Raw genomic sequence first — 18,570 nt, forward strand, 5'->3', positions numbered from 1 at the left:
GATAAGAACCAGAAAGGAACAAGCAAGGAACCTGAACCTTTCCTCATTTTTAAAATCTTCAACCTTTACATTTCATTATTCCCCACTCTTCCATGAATATTTTTTGACAGAAGCCTAGAAGTGAAATTGATACTTTAAAATAAAGAAAAATTTAGATTTGAGCAAAGTTATCAAATAACATATATAAGAATATTTATTATTAAAGATAATCCTATGTAAAAATAGATGAGAGCAAAATAATTAAGAAAAACTGACAGAAACAGTTATTGTAACTATGTGAATATTGTGTCTAAAGACTGATGAGTAGTTGAACTTATAGACTAGAGAATTAGAGAGCCAATGTGTTTAAGGCCCTTATTTGGCCATTAATATGTGGAGTAACGAAGCATTAAAGAATGTTGGGCATATTACTGAGGTGAGCAGATTAAAAGAATTAATTTTGTTCTTTTATATAATATTTCACCATAATGTATACAAAGATAGAGAAAAATATTGTATTGTAGTAATGTAGAGATTAAATTATGAAATACATAAGTGGTAATGTAGAGAATGAAAAATGGTTAGATATTTGCAAGAAGGTTAAAATAATTTTCTATTTTATTATATGTAAAATTGAAGACAGAAAAGGCTGCAGGAGAGCTATCGTTTTTGGTCTAAATGGTAGAGAAGATTCAAATTACACTAGTGCATATTGAGAAGATTCTTCATTAGAAACATTGGAGAGCTGATGCCAAGCTTAATTATGCATGCTATAAGTTTAAGAAAATTGATATTTGGTGAAGATTTTAGGTCAGCAGTTGGATGTACAAATAGTTGTGCAAAATAAAAGGTGTAAGGAAGTATCTAAATTAATCTAAAACTATAAGGGTTTATTAATGTCAGGTATGAAAATAATAAGCATTTAAAAGATTTAAAAGATAAGAAGTGAGTCCTGGATTACTTAGACAATATCAAATCAAAAAATTTTGGAGGAAACAATAAAAGAATTTGAAGAAATAGCAAATGAGTATGGAAGAAAGTCAAGAAAGATATTTTCTGGAATCTACGTGAGAAAAATATGTCAACGTAGACTGATAAACTGTGTCAAAATCACATAATAAGGTGAACTTCAGAAAGTACTAATCTCTAAAGTTAAATGTGTGATCTTTCCCTTTGTTACAAGATGAATAGAATTTGATGTATTCTGGTACATAGCATGTCACATGGACAAATCAAATATTTTGTTACTTCACATTAAATATATAGAAATAAAGCAAGTGAACAAACATAAAATCCAAAACAAACACTTTGCTATCTATAATTTATGAGTACTTTTTAAAAAAATTATTTGGGTCGAAGTGAATTACAAATATTTTAAAGTAATATTTAAGGTACATAGTGTTTATTACCAGAGAGGGATAAATTTGGGGTCGTGAAATAGGAATGGATGGAAAAGAATTTGATGGTAATGATAGTTTAAAATATTTAATTATAATAAGTATTGTACCCGACCTATAATATATTGCAATGCTTCATCAATAAAATTTATATTTGAAAACTATCTTAGAAATTTCTCATTGGTTTCAATAATATTGAGTTGATAGAATACTTCTTTGAGGGGTATATTGTAGGTGATAGTATATAAAACATTATTGGAGGGCCACAACTGGATGTGCTAGTGTTTACCCTGGGTCTGTGCTCAGGAATTACTCTTGGCACGGCTCAGGGGACCATATGGGATGCAGATATAAAACCCTAGTTTGCCTCATGCAAATTACCTACTGCTGTACTATAGTGTCAGTCTCTATGTAGATTTTTTTTTAGCTACACCCGGTGACACTCAGGGGTTACTCCTGGCATGGGGAACCATATGGGACACCTGGGGATCTAACCGAGGTCCGTCCTAGGTTAGCGCGAGCAAGGCAGACAGATGCCTTATCGCTTGCGTCATCGCTCGGGCCCCCATATAGAATATTTTAAACAGTACTAAAGCAAGGAAGTTAAAAATAATAAATAAAAATAACTTTTTAATAGTTATCAAAATGGTTGCAAGCAATACTGCTCAGACGGGGATAATAGACATAGATATATTTTAATCAATTTGAGAGGTAAAATTGTTTAACAATAGGCAAAGAAAATGGTGCTAGCGTTGATAAAATTTCAGGAACAAATTAATAACATAAATGTTATAAAAATGATATAATCTATAAGGAAAACGAAATTTAAGTAACATATGAAGGGGTGATTATTGAATACAAGAACTAAAATGTTTCATTATTTTCTAAGTGCTGTATTTGCACATAAGCAGGTAATGACTTGTGATCACAAGCTGTGAATGATATTAGTGAATGAGTAACATCAATTACATTGATATTACTTCAATCTATTTCTAAATAGTTGTCTTTTGAATTGTGTGACACACAAAAACAATAGAAATATTAGGAGAAATGTTAATATGCTGAAACTAATACGACATTTTGAAAGGTTTTGTATTGAGAGCTAATCTAAAATTTATTAGAATGAACAACATAAACATTTTTACATTTAGTACTGTAGAATCAAAATTTGCAAGCCACAAAAAAATCACAAAGTGAATAATTACAGTTATCAGAATCAATATTAGGCAAAACATATTGTTTAAATTGGATAGCATAAGACATGTTAATATTATTCAACTTAAAATGAAAAAGCATGTATTATATTTTATTTTAATTGTGTATATTGTAACTAGTTTGGTACTAATAAATATTTAATGTTATTATTACTAAGTCAAATTTGAACTTATAAACGTATTCAATTTATTTGCTAGGTGAGATTCATCTAAACAGAGCACATCTAATATATATGTCACCTAATAATGAATGGCATGTTCAATTTTATTATTTTCTTTGATACTCTCAATGTCAATTTCTTACTTTATTTTTTTATTTTTTGGTTTTTCGGGCCACACCAAATGCTCAGGGGTTACTCCTGGCTAAGGGCTCAGAAATTGCCCCTGGCTTGGGGGGACCATATGGGACGCTGGGGGATTGAACCACAGTCCTTCCTTGGCTAACACTTGCAAGGCAGACGCCTTACCTCTAGCGCCACCTCGCCGGCACCTGTCAATGTCAATTTCTTATTGAATCATTTTTTTTCATTTTTTTTATTTTTAATTATGAGAACAAAGATGCAAAGAAAGAGGACAAGGTAAAGTTACAGTGGAAGGACAATCACCCATAACATAATTCTCAGAAGTCCCCTTGCTGATATCTGAACTTCGAACTTTCAGCCTAAGAACATTAAGACAAACAAAATAGAATCCATGTACAATTACTTTGACCCTCAAGTCCCCAGATTGTAACACATTATAATATTTCTTAACAGCACACAAGGCAATCTAAAGCCATAAAACTTACATAACTCCTTAAATATTAGAGGCATAGTATTTTTTATATTTCCCTGTACATGCATATTAGCTTAAGTTAACCTCAAATTTTAAGTGTTTTTTTTTTTAAGGATTAGAGTCAAAAGAGCACAGTAAAAACGGTGTTAGAGTGGCAATTGTTGTTTGCATAGGCCCACCAAAATATGAGAGGCATGGAAAGGAATAACCTTGGCCTAAATACAAAGAGACCCTACCCCTGAAGTTTCCTGGCATAAGACCAACTCTAGGCTCCAGGCAAGTTAGATCGCGTAGTGCCAACACACTTTTCATACAGTCTCTGTTGTTGGTATCACGTTTCTGTATAAAAGATCCTGGAATCTGCATATCCTACATAGAAGTCAGGATGTGGAGCGTCCTCTCATTTCACCTCACCATTAAAGGGCAATGCAGGAAGCCCTGTCCTGTAAGCAGGTTGTTGTTGTTAAGTCTTCTCAGTGTTAAGGGAAGTCTCTTTTGAGCAGGTCGATGTCTGAGCATTGTCTAAGTAAATGCCAAATTTCTTATAGAAGACTGGCCAGTACCTTTATTCTTCGAAAATAAACATAATAGACAATCCTACCTGACATGTTATCAGATTTTATACTAATCAAAATGATAACTTATTTAAATATATTATAAGTATAATTTTGTATTAGTTATTTGGTGCCAAGATAGTTTGGCAATAAATTTTGTCTAAAATAGATTTGTATGTGTATAGTACATTATTGCTAGCTACTGAGCTATTCAGTTATACCAGACTAAAATTGCTTCACCTGCATAAAGGATCATTTTAAAGTTATTGAGTAGCTACTATCTATTTTTCTTTCTATTCACTTCTTGGTTAATACTGTAATATATTCCACATTCAAGAAGTAGAGTAATTTTTAGATATCACACAGACATTGAATCATGCAATATTTCTCCTCTTATTTCTGGTATATTTTACTAAACATAATGTCTTCATGATTCCAGATTGTCACATGTACTAGGAAGTACTAAAAATGTATTTTCACTATATGCTATATTAGGTGGTAATATATATCTAGGAGTTCAAAATCTATGGAGCATAATTATATTAGGAAGCACTAAAAATGTATTTTCACTATATGCCACATTATGTGTTATATATCTAATATTTCAAAGTCTGTGAAGCATAATTATATCTAAGGATCAACATACAATTTTAGGTTCAGGCTAGTTTAAATTTATATTCTATATTATATTTATGTAACAATTTCCATTTCTTAAAATTTGCTATGCTATACCATGGTTTTGCAAGAAAGTCTAAATTGTATACATAGTAACAGATGAAACTTTTATAAAGTACAGCAGTGAAAATATTATATGTTACTGAATGCCCTCAATTTTTAAGTAAAAATTGGACAGTAGATTCCTAAAATTACTTTTAGCTGAAGTATTTTATTTTTATTTATTTATTTATTTATTTATTTATTTATTTATTGTGTTTTTTTTGGGGGGGCCACACCTGGTAGCACTCAGGGGTTACTCCTGGCTCTATGCTCAGAAATCGCTCCTGGAAGGCTCAGGGGACCACAGGGAATGCTCAGATTCGAACCACCGACCTTCTGCATGCAAGGCAAATGCCCCACCTCCATGTTATCTCTCTGGCCCCATTAGCTGAAATATTTTATAGTGTATTTTAGGGAAGGCATTGTGTTTATGTTTAAAGAGATGATAATGGTTAATGAATAGTCATTGGAAAACATAGCTCCTGCTATAACTATGAACTTATTATGTTTGTCTATAAACTTTATACCAATCATATATATATATATATATACATATATATTTAAGGAAAAGTTACTTTGTATAATGTATAACTCATGTTATATGTCATATTCCCCATAATACAAGGCAGTGTTCTGTAGAAGATAACTCCATAACACCAAAAAATTCCAGTTGCATTAGAATCTCGATAAAGGGCATCTCTGAGTATTCTAAGATGCATAGCCAGCGTATAATCATGGTGACTTGCTCCTGAACTAAATGCTGCTTTTCAGTAATATCTTAGCCAGTATGGTTTCCTGTGATAAAAAGCTTTTTACTAATTCAATTGTTTTTGATAAATAAAAGATGTACTTTGTTTTTATATTAGTGTGATACTTTTTTTTTATTTGACAAATGAGTGCAATCATCTTGTCTATTCCTATTCCTCTAATTCATTTCACTCAGCACAATCTTCTGGATATACATCCATGTATAAGCAAATCTCATGACTTCATTTAATAGTGATGGCAGCCAGGAACAGTAGTCCATGATGAGGAACTTGCCACAAAAAGTTGGGGGAGTGAGTTAGGGCAGAAAAGGAACTGTTGTGACAATGATAGCTGAAATGATCTCTCTGTACTGAGTGCTCAAAGGAGAAAATATGATATGCATAATAGCACTTTAGTAACCATATTACAAACCTCAGTGTATAAAGGAATAGAAATAATAGAAGAGAGAGAAGAAAAATGGCTGCCACTAAGGCAGGCAGGAGGGAAAGTGAGAGAGAAGCTAGGGACATTGGTGGTGGGAAGTGTGTACTAGTGAAAGGTGTTGTACATTGTATGGTTAAAACTCAATCATAAAAAATTTTGTAGCTATCTCATGGTGATTCAAATAATTTATTTATAAAACTCATCATAAGTCCTACCCCTGGAACTGTGCAGATACTGAGATCTCTAGATACAGAGGTCTGATTGTATCACCCAGGATGGAGCAGAAGTCTTCCAAACACCACAAAAGCACCACCGGGAGAGTAAAGGATCATGAACAGAGTCTATAGTTGATCCCATGACAATATACTCCAAAGGCGGAGAAACCCCATATCTCTTAGGCCATGTGAATCCCTTTTCGAATGACCCCAATATTTACTGTGCCTGGGCAGGAGGGAAAAAAAAAGCAAAAAGCACAAAACATTGTTTATTTTTCATATATTATTTTATCTTCATGTACTATTATTATTTTTTTTATTTACCTATCTATTTTTGGTTGATTTCTCTGTTTTGGTGTGGTTATTGAAGTTGTTGCCCCCACTTATACTTATCTTTTATTCTCCTCTTTTCTTTTCTTTTTTTTTTTTTTTTGTGTGTGGTTTTTGGGTCACACCCGGCAGTGTTCAGGGGTTATTCCTGGCTCCAGGCTCAGAGATTGCTCCTGGCAGGCACGAGGGACCATATGGGGCGCTGGGATTCGAACTGATGACCTCCTCCATGAAAGGCAAACGCCTTACCTCCATGCTATCTCTCCGGCCCGTTCTCTTCTTTCTTTATGTGCTCTGCCATGTTTCTTATCTCAAGACCATGGCGTTTTTTTTTTTTTGTTTTTGTTTTGTTTTGTTTTTGTGGTGCTTAGCGTTATTGTTGGAGTCCTTAATGATATTTGACACTTCTTTTTGTAGTGGTGGAGTGTTTCACCTTCTTTTTCTCCTTCGTCTCTCAAACCGATGACGAGAGCCTCTAGAAGAATTCCGCTTATTTTCGGCGTATTAGACTTTTATCCCAGTTTATTACTTTTCTCTTCTTCAAACTAAACCACATAACTTGAACTACCTAGTCCTGCCTCCCAATTAGAGGGGGAAATAAGGGAGGCATCAGGACCAAACAGGTGCAAGACTACTAAGTAATAGGCTAGATACAGAGGGGACCACATATTCTAGCAGCCCTGGGGGTGAGGGAAGAGGATATGGGAGGTAGGACAAAAACGGAGGAGTAGGGAGGACAAACCGGTGATGGGAATCCCCCCTGATTTTATGTAAATATGTACCTAAAATATTATTGTCAACAATATGTAAGCCACTATGATCAAAATAAAAAATTATGTTAATAATAAAAAAATTTATAGAAAAAAACTATAATAAAAGAATATAGGTGAAAGGAAGACTTGATTTGGGAAGAAGGGTAAAGAAGAAGCCAGTGAGAAGCATTTGTGTTTTTTACTTCCAAGCTCAAGAGAAACCATATAGAGGCAGAGCAGATATGGACTTCCTATCCAAATTTGGTGTCAGAGATCTATTGAGGCATATCAAAGTTTCAAGACAAAAATAAAATTTCATTTTACTTAAAAAAAACTAAATATTTAAATTAAAAAATGTCTTTTTTTCTTTTTGGGGGGCCACACCTGGTGACACTCGAGGTTACTCCTGGCTTTGTGCTCAGAAATAGCCCCTGGCTTGGGGGACCATATGGGATGCCAGGGAGTTGAACTGCAGTCTGTCCTAGGTTAGCACGTCCTAAGTTAGCGCATGCAAGGCAAATACCCTACCACTTATGCCACCGTTCCTGCCTTTTTTTTTTTGCTAAGAATGTGTTTTCTAACTCCACACTTCCTCATAGTTTTGTTCTATATTTCACTTAGAATTTTCATCCTAGAAATTGCTAATAATTATTTCTAATAATATCCTGATCCCTATCTATTTGCTCACAATAATATTTTTTTTTAAAAAAGGAGGACAACAATGGTGATGGGAATGCCCTTCATTCATTGTCACTATGTACCATAAATAATTCTGTGTGAAGCACACCAGTCACAATAAAAAAAAGAGTTCATTCTGAAAAACTTCCATTGAAAATAAATATTTCATTTATAATATGACAGTGTCCTGAAACTCAATAACCTGCAATACTTAGATACAATGTAAAAATATTTAATTTATGCTATGTCCTTTCCACAGTTAAATTATCAGCTAGTCAAAACATTTAAACCTTTTCTTTCACACAATTTCCTCTTCCTGTTGCCTTAATGAAGAGGAAACAGTCTCTATATGCTAACTAGCTTCTCTTCATGGTTTGGTCCTATATAGACATACTAGAAAATTTTATTTTATTTGAGTTTTGTTTTAATTTTTGTACTACAAACAATGGAGCTGAAGGCATACTTATTCTCTATTTAGAGATCAGACCTGAATGTGCTCAGGTGCCTTTAGACCTGTGCAGAGGATCAAATCTCAGTTGGCTACATGCAAGTCAAGCACCATAATCTCTGCACTATTTGACATGTCTCTTTGTGCATCTGATTCTATACTTAGGCACTTTAGTCATTAATATTGAATAAGAGTATTATAATGTGCATGTTTACTAAATATGGCTTTGCTGTCCCTTGAGAATTCATTCTATAACTTAGGTGGACATACTCAAGCTCACATAATCTGACCACTGTTTTATTTCTTAGGTTTTAATCGGTACTAGAAGTTCAAGTTGAATTATGTTCTTTAAACGCAGTATATGCATAAATGTATATTGCTGCTTTATTTCTTTCTGATCCGAACGTGAATCATTCCTCATTTCCTCAAATATACGTGATTTTGACATCAATTATTTTGCATAAAAGGATATTTATTAACTTCTAAATGTTAGTTAATTGGGAGTTTATCTTAAATCCCTTTGTCTCTATTTTGTTACTATAATGCTCTTGTTGTAAAAGATTTTTTTGTTAATGTGTTATCTCAATTTTTTGATCTTTGGGAAAATTAGTTGAAATAAACTATGGAAGTCTATATGCTTTTTAGGCAGATACCCTTATGATTAGATATCTAATTTATTCTATAATATCATAGTCCAGACAGTAAATGAAACCAAGATTTTATCTTATTCAGAATTTACCAGTTTTATATCTACTCTACTAGTACGCATTTATGTTTTTGTGTATTTTGTCATTATAATTAAAGCAAAATGTCAAAACGTAACAATATAGTCCTAGCTGATTTTTTTAATTTAATTCCTAATAGTTCAGAATTATTTCTTTCTAACACTGCATTTAAAAATATTATAACAGCTTTTGCAAATATATCATGATAGCATACTGATTGAATGAAAATTTTACATTTGTAATTCTTATTCTACTCTAAATTTGTTTTCTACTTGGACTTCCCAATTAATAACAGAATTGTTAATAAATTATAGTTTCATTATTATTTTTTTAAAATGTAATGCAATAGAACCCTTGTAATGCTGAGTATGTTTTCTAAAAGGTTATCAATTTTATATATAAATACTAAAATTCATGATAATCTGTTTATAATAATTAAAATTAAAAACATTATCTGTTATAGTCTTATCTAGCTCTGCTAATGAATCATTATTTACTTTATGTATTTTATAATCGTACCATTTTTCTTTTTTTTTAATTTAAGTAAAAGATGTCTTTATTTCATGATATTGGTTGTCTCCAGATGAAGACTTTTCTTTGTTTAATTTTGGTTTTGATTTTGGGGTCGTGCCTAGCGGCACTGAGGGGATACTCCTGGCAGGCTCAGAGGACCATATAGATTGCTGTAGATCTAACCCAGTTGGTCACATACAAGGCAAAATCCCTACCCTCTGTGCTATTGCTATTTAAAGACTCTGGATTCTGTGCATTACTTACATCGATGTCAGGCTGATGTGGAGCATCCTCTAGTTTCAGCATACCATTGAATGCAGAGTGATCTGCCCTGCATGCAGACTGTTGCTGAGTCGTCTGGGTGTTGGGAGCATTCTTTAGAGTAAGTCACTGCCAAAGCAGTGGTAGGTCTTCCCTGGTAGAGGCTTGGATCCTGGTAATGTTGAAGACAATTGTGGTTGTTTCCATAGATGGTATCCATTGTTCAGTTGTGTATGGGCGATGCCCATTCTTCTGAGGCCTGAGCCAAATCATTATGCCAATGTTCAGGGTAAAAGGCCTAATTACATTACCAAATTTGTGTCCCCATCTCTATTAGATGTTTGCATATGTATTATTTCCCCCATTTTAATGTGCCTATGCAAAAGAGAAGCAATGCCACAAGATATTGTTGATGCATCTGGGTGCTGACGAATAAAGTCCAACATTCCCCGTAACTTGGTACAAACATGAAATCTATACAGATACTCTTCTACCAGTATTGCTTATAAAACAGATCTCAAAGAGGGAAAATAAAACAATCAAATAACAAATCCAGTGGGCAAAATTGTCACTATATGAGGATATTTGAAAAGAGTTATAGATGTTAAGGAAATACATCTGAGATATACAAAGGAGATACACGACCCTTTTATGTTTTAGAAAGAGTCAAGAGGGAGGGGGGTGTTTCCAAGACACCACTTTGGTCTGTGATTGGACAAACGAAGAGAGCATGGAGCCATGTCCTCCATTTGTTGCCTACTGAAGCTTCCGACTCCCCGAGTGGCTTTTGCTTCTAATTGCTGGAAGTTGAGAGTTCAGCAGTCCCCTCCCAGCCCCTTGCATGAGCAAGGAAACCTGGGGTCTCTTTCAAATTGCACCACACTGGAACCCACTTGCTGGGACCCTGAGCAGGTGTCCAGGAATAACCCTGGGACGAGGAGGAAGGAGAGAGAAGTCTGTGGGGGGTGACCGAGGCTGCATCTTCACCTTATCTTGGCCAAAAATCCTACAGCATGAAACCTTGCCGTGACGCATTGCCTGCTGAAGCTTCAGACTCCACCCAAAAATTACTGTGAAAGATACATAATCCACCTTGGCCAAAAAAAAATTATTAGTACCTAAAATGATTGAATGTGTGGTAACAAGAGATGGGAGTGAGAGAGTAAAGGAATAAAAAGAGCACATAGACAATGTTCAGAAAATGACTAGCAGTTGAAACACAATGATATCCATATATTTCTTATAATGTTCGCAATAAACAGTTTTAATAAGGAAACTTCCCTGATAAGTACTAATGCCAGAACCTATTGTGACCCATGTCCCACACCCCCTTCCTAGGCCTGGTTAAAGCAGCTTTTGGCATGGCGGAGGGCTGCCAGACGCCATGCTGGCAGGACCTCCCAGCTCAGATCCCAGGAAGGAAAGAGGTTCTTCCCGAGCCTGAAGGCTGGGAGGTCAGAGCCCCCTTCCCCAGACCCTCCCTTTGGAGATGGGAGGGAAATGGGGCAAGCCTAGGAATACCCATAAACTCCTCCAAGGGACCCACCTCTCTGGTTTGCCCTGCCATGTGGCCAGGCGAAGCACTGGAGTACCAGAGGAAGGAGGTAGGGGGGTGCTGGGGGGACCCATGTCCCGCACCCCCTTCCTAGGCCTGGTTAAAGCAGCCTTTGGCATGGCAGAGGGCTGCCAAATGTCATGCTGGCAGAACCTCCCAGTTCAGCTCCCAGGAAGGAAAGAGGTTCTTCCCGAGCCTGAAGACTGGGAGGTCAGAGCCCCCTTCCCCAGACCCTCTCTTTGGAGATGGGATGGAAATGGGGCAAGCCTAGGAACACCCATATACTCCTCCAAGGGACCCATCTCGCTGGTTTGCCCCGCCATGTGGCCAGGCAAAGCCCTGGAGTACCGGAGGAAGGAGGTAGGGGGGTGCTGGGGTGACCCATGTCCCGCACCCCCTTCCTAGGCCTGGTTAAAGCAGAGGATTTTATTTTATCTGCATTGAGGATAATATTTGCCATTGACTTTTAGTAGATGGCCTTAACTATATTGAGAAAACTTCCTTCCATTTCCATCTTGCTCAGTTTTTATCAAGAATGGGTGTTGGACTTTATCAAATGCTTTCTCTGCATCTATTTATATGATCATGTGATTTTAATTTTTCTTTTTCTTTATATGTTGTATTATGTTGATATATTTATGAATGTTTAACTATTCTTGCATTATTGGAATGAATCCTAGTTTTTCATGGTGTTTGACCTTCTTGCTGAGGTATTGGATCCTATTTGCCAGAATTTTGTTGAGGCTCTTTGCCTCTGTGTTCATGAGGAATATTGGTCTGTAGTTTTTGTTTTGTTTTGTTTTTTCAGCCTCTCTGTCTGGTTTTGGTATCACGGTAATGTTAGCTTCATAAAACCTATTTGGGAATATTCCTGATTCTTCAATGTAATGAAAGTGCCTGAAGAAGATTGATAGAAGTTCCTCTTGAAAGGTTTGAAAGAATTCATTAGTGAATCCATCCAGGCCTGGGATTTTGTTTTGGGGGATAATCTTGATTAATTTCCTGAGTACTGATGTATCTGTCTAGATATGCTAGATCATCCTGGTTTAACCATGGAATATTATTAGAGTCCAAGAATATATGTATTTCTTCCAAGTTATCATTGTAACTAAGATGTGTCTTGGGGTGTTTTTCTTAGGGTCTCTTTTAGCTTGTACTCTTAAGGCATGTAGTCTTGCAACTCTTTGGTTGCATGGTCTTTGGAGTTTCTCTGGAATGATGTCCTTGACTGTTGATTCTTCTTGGGGGTTTTCATCCTGGGTTTCTGGACTCCAATGATTTTTATGTTGTTTCTTTGAACTTCTCAAGGACTTCTATTTTCATCTGTTAACAATATTTAAGTAGTTGTTCCATTGTCTGATCATTTGCTTTATGCTTCTTTTCCAATCTCTGTTGCTGTATAGAGTTCTGCATCTCATCTTCCAGCTCAATAATTCATTCCTCAGCTGATGATATTCTGTTGAAGAGGCTTTCCATTGAGTGTTTAATTTCATCTACTGAGTTTTTCAGTCCTGTCATTCCAGTTTGGAGTTTTGTGATTTCTATCTTTGTGTTCTCTTTATCTTGATCTATTGTTTCTTTGAGTTCTATGAGCATCCTACATATTACTATTCTAAACTCCTTGCTGAGAGGTTAACTATGTGTTTGGTACTTTCTGGGTCATCAGAGCTGCCATCTTCATTCTCTATGTATGCAGTTATCCTGCATTGATTCCCCATTGACATGCTTGAAGTGTATTCTTACTACATGTTGCGATGGGGTACATGTTCTAGAAGACATGTGAGGCCAGGGAGCAAAGGTGAGTAGCCACACTCTTTTTTCCTGGAATCTTCCTTGACTTTTGATCACTAGGAAAGAGGGAGCAGTCAATGGTGCCTAAGCACCATGATTACAAGCATAATTGTAGTTGGGTTTCAGTCATAGTTACTATTTTCACTATCAGTTTATCTTTGGTAAAATGGTAGAGCAATAGTATTGGGCTTTTATTTTTTTGTTTTAATATGGAACGCTTCACGAATTTGCATGTCATCCTTGCGCAGGGGCCATGTTAATCTTCTCTGTATCGTTTCAATTTTTGTATATGTGTTGCCGAAGCGAGCACGGCTTTTATGTTAACTGTAGACATTTTTGTTCTTCTTAAGGAACATATTATATTTTCTACATGTGCTGTCATTTAAAACTATGTCATGCCCTTCAAATTATTTTGATTTTGTTTTACTTTGGCGCCACACCAGTGACGCTCAAGGGTTATTCAGGGTAATGCACTCAGAAATAGTTCCTGGCTTGGGAAACCATATAGGGAACCATATAGTACACTGGAAGATCAAGCCAAGGTCTGTTCTAGGTCAGCTACATGCAAGGCAAATGCCCTACTGCTGCACCACAGACCCAGACACAGCTCTTCAATTATTTTTTTAATTTATTACTTTCCTTTAATATGCGTAACTTTTATTTAATTTATTTTTCTCACACTGGGTGATTGTTTTTACTCATAGCTTTAAGCTCAAGGTTGTCTCCTATTTATGATATGAAGTACTGAGCATTGAAACTGGTTTGACACATACCTTGAAAGTACCTGACCCAAGTATCCATATGGTTCTTTAAGCACTACAGGCAAGATTTCTGAGTGCAGATACAAAATGAAGCACTGAGCACTACAGGATATGTCCAAAAATTTAAATAAATTGGTGTCTTTAAACAAGAAAATTATATTGTTAATGTTATTGAAAATAAAAACACTTTGATATAACTACTTTCAGTAAATAGAATTTTTATGAGTGTTAAGTGCTATCTTTTGATGAGAAATAAATCATCAATGGTTCTAATTACCTAAGCCAGATACTTCTGATAAAATATGTGTATTGAAACTCTTTTCATTGTGACCTTATGCATGGAATATTTTAACACATAGGAGATGATCATTTAATATATTTTCGGAGTTTAAAATGTTGACAGATTATGAGGGACTGTACATTGTATAATTTAAAAATAGAAGAAAAGCTTATGCTAATAGTTACACATTTTTAATGAAAGGAATTTAGTTCAAGTTTATTAGACATTTAAACTCAGTAATGCATTTTGCTTTTTAAATAATGGGTATTTGCTTGTAAGTAGTAAGATTCTTTGAAGATTTATACAGAGTTGTGTGATTATTTGCAATAAGTTACTCATAAAGTCAATAATAATTATTCTAGATGATTACTTAAATAACTTTAAATGCCAAACTTCTATTTTAATTGAAAATGTTATCACTATTTCTCAATTATTATTATCATATGCTATATTGCTCTAACCTGATTTTCAATATGTTTGTTTGCTACACATATTTTTAGCCATGCACTTATCATTTTAACTGTATGAGTGTCTGTCAGCTATAGTGGAAAACAAATAATTTGAAATAAAATTAAGTACATGTTTGAAATTATTCAGCATATTATTTTAACTGTTTAGAGTTCAACCTAAACGGTGTTTAATTACATTTCTACAAAATAAATTTACAATTATAAAATTAGAGAATTTTTGCATTTGAATTCATAGCTAATAGAAAATCATACATGGCTTATAATATTTTTCCTTTGAGTTAGAACATTTACACAGTTTTATTTCCATATTAGGGGAATTTGGCGGTTAGCTTTTTTATTTTTTGGTTACACTCAATGGTGCACAGTTCTTACTCCTGGCTTTGCTCTCCAGGAACTCTCCTGACAGTGCTCAGGGATGTCTATTCAAGGATAGACAGCTAGGGATTAAACCTAGAACCAGTGCTGCAACACAAGCACATTATCCACTCTATTATCTCTCTAGCCCTTTTATATGATATTTTTATGTAAGCACAGTTGTGCAATATATTTAGGGCTATAATGCAATTTATTGCTCAGAAAACAAAAATAAAGCTGTAAGAAGAGTTTCATAAAGGTGTTAAACACTTAGCCTTATCTTTCTATGCCTGTTGTCATCCAAGTGTTCTAAGTATAGAAGGCAAGATTATGTAATACATAATTACATTTATTATGCCTTTGATTGGAGCATGCAAAATGAACATTCTAATTTTCTGTTTTGTAAGGTTTTCTACAAATGACATACAAAAACCTAGTTGAAAGGTCTGCCTTAAGTTTACACATCCCGGAGCTCTTGCTAATACTCAGTTTCCAAATTGAAATAACTTAATTGCATTCTCCAAGGATCCATTTTCAGAATAGGTGCAGCTGTTGCATTTTCTTTTTTAGAAAGATAATTATAATTGCAGGCACACTTGCTTTAAAAGATGGAATTAATAATGCATTACAGTTTCAGAGAAACAATGAGATTAGGGTTGGTTCATATATGCAGAGGAATTTTGTGGTGACAGACTGCTAGAAATCAAAAAGTTTTGTGTGTTTGTAAGTGAATGTTTGTGTATTTGTACTTTAATTCACTTTTTAGAGGCAAGTCTAAGATAGTCTATGAAAATGCTTTTTTTCCATGAAAAATCATTCAATATTGGTACATATAAGAATTAATGAGAATATACAAACAAAACAGTTATTATCATTGACAATAATAGCTCATCTATAACAAACTTCATAGTCATGGACAATTTTTTCTAAAGTCTTAAAAGTCATTACCATATAATTGTATGCCATGTACACATATACTTGAATGTATAAATGTATTTTGTGTAGAATTAGAGTGATAAGAATGTGTCATATGCACTGTCAAGAGTTAGTTAAAAAGTTTTACCCTGTATGTAAGTTTATAAACTGGCTGGCAACATTTTCACATTTGTAGAGGAAGAAGAATATCTCATCATATACAAAGGACATTATTTTGTCACCTCAGTGAGATGAATTCAATGTTTGTACAGTCTCTTACCTCACTTCTTTCAGGTCAAATTGTAGAAAATTAAGATATTTATGTCAATAAGCCTCTCCTTGAGAGAAATGCCTAAATTGAGGACACTGGAGTTTAGGTAAAATAGTAAGAATGACCTTTCTATTCCTTTGTAATAAAACTCTGTCCTTTGCATTCCTCAAGAAACCTTGTCCTTTCTATGATGAAATGCATAATCTGTATGTTCCAAATGCACTTATCATAAAGATGTTCTTTAAAGGATTGTCTAAATAGACCAAATTCTGTAAAGATTAAAAAATATGAAATAATGAGAAAGATTTATAAGTGTCTCAAAAGAAAAAAAACACATATATAATCTCTAGAGTTTAAGTAAATAATCATACGTAAAGGACCCTGTGTGAATTATATTAATGATAGCTTATGTTTTTGTCCATAGAAAGTAAAAATTCCAAATATTACCAAATTAAGAAAATTTGGCATATTTTACTGATATATTTGGCTTTTACACGAAGGTTCTTTGGAAGGTTGGGAGACACAACATGATTATAAGCATCTGAATTACATAAACATGCAATTTTAAACATTATAATTATTTTCTTATTCTACAATGAGCAAGAAATATAACAGAAAAGTATAGATAGAATCATACAGATTAGGTAATATATTTAAGAGATTTGTAATTTAAGAATAAAAGTTATTTTGGGCACTTTAGTTGAAGCCATATAGGTACATAAGGTCAAAGGAAATGAGTCATATAATTAAAACATAAAAAGTACAAGTTTGGAATGTCGTTACTAATAGAAATTAGTAAAAAGAATTGAAAGGAGTATGAAACAGATTTTATGGGAGCAGAAACAGCCCACATTCTTAGGCCAATAGATATAATAAGAGAACATTGAGAGTGTCGGGAGGGGGGATTACTTAGAATATTTTAAATATTTGAATGATCTTGAAATGTTAGAAATAGAAATTAGTAGGATCCGTTTATAAGATTTTCAATGATAATATTGGTTGACTTATTTAGGCCAAATTGATCTTACCAATATAGGGCATACTGTGCATTTCAGACAATGCACTTGCTTTTCAGTATTTGTCAGGAACTGTAACTTCTTGCTAAATAGTACTCTACAAGTTGTTGAATTATATTTTGGGAATGCCTTGAAAAAGAATAGTTGGCTAGTAATTTTTTTATTATATTTCTTTTCCATATTCCCTCCATTATGCCATCATACATAAAAAAGCAATAGTGATACCTAAATTATTGACGCTTTTAATGAAAGAATAGTGGTGAAAAACCAGCATCTAGTGACAGTCGAGGTCTAGGTATGAGTCGAAACAAATGAACTCTGACATTTCAGTGACTTCAGAAATAGGCATTTCTCACTCAATTAGAGTTGTCCTATCAAGTTATTTCTAGGGGCTCTTAAACAGTGACTCAACGATCTAGTTTGATGTGCTCATATATAGCACATGACTATATAGTTTGGAAGTAGCGGGATATTTTGGGAAATTTCATTACCTTAACTTGTATGTGGAACTTGCTATCTTTATTTGAAATAGGCACATGGCTGAGACATCTTCAATGGGCTTATGAGAGCTGGAAAGAAGAGAGTATTAATATAGGGCTCTAACATATCATAAACAATCACCCTGCTTTATGACATTTATCTTGGACCTTTTATTGCATCAAAACTATAAATTCTTATTCAGTCTGGCCAATTTGAGGCACACACTAGTCATCTGAAATCAAGTAGAATTTTAACAGATTTCATAAACAACTATTTTGAGGATTAGAGAGGCAGTAAAAGGCGTAAGGCCCTTGCCTTTCATGTGGCTGGATCTAGTTTGACATGGTGCTGAAAGAGCACTAAAAAAGGTTTTCTTAGTATAGAGACAAAAGTACTCTCTAAGAAAAACAAGATGTAGCCTCCAAAATTAAAAAAAAAAAGTTTGGTTTAAAAGAAAATATATTTTCATGGCTGCAGAATACTGATATTATCATGTATACATGGTGGCATGTATTTGAATAAGACACAACACAAATTGCAATGCTGGAATCATTTTTATGATTGTTATAGTATTATGCATCTATTCCTGAACATCCAGGACACTATCAATATATTTTAGTTGTAAGAGGTTAAATAGAATTCTAATGATTTCAAGAAAGCATGTTGTCTTGAGAGATGGAGATATATTGTAGGTTTAAATTACTTTCTTTGCATCAAGCTGAATCTGATTGTGTCCTCAACATTTTGCAGGCTTTCCCAAGCATTCAGGAACCCTTTGCTCCTTTTGAGTGACTGTACATTTTTTGTTTTTATTTGTTTTCCTTTGTTGGTCACAATCTGGTTGTTATCAGGGGTTCCTCCTTGTTCTGCTCTCAAGAATCACTACTAATAGACTCTGAGAATGCCAAGGATTGAACCTGGGTTGGGCA

General features: G+C 34.3%; 1 protein-coding gene and 1 non-coding gene across 2 annotated transcripts in view; one reads left to right on the forward strand and one right to left on the reverse strand.

The window, feature by feature from the left end:
• Positions 1–18,570, forward strand: part of CSMD3 (CUB and Sushi multiple domains 3) — a 1,236,222-nt gene that overhangs the window by 344,765 nt on the left and 872,887 nt on the right. The window lies entirely within an intron of this gene.
• Positions 13,298–13,404, reverse strand: LOC126010656 (U6 spliceosomal RNA). Its single transcript, XR_007496674.1, has one exon. It is a non-coding gene; the product is annotated as a U6 spliceosomal RNA (small nuclear RNA).

This window comes from Suncus etruscus, chromosome 5 (genome assembly GCF_024139225.1).
Source record: "Suncus etruscus isolate mSunEtr1 chromosome 5, mSunEtr1.pri.cur, whole genome shotgun sequence".
Classification (NCBI taxonomy): domain Eukaryota; kingdom Metazoa; phylum Chordata; class Mammalia; order Eulipotyphla; family Soricidae; genus Suncus; species Suncus etruscus.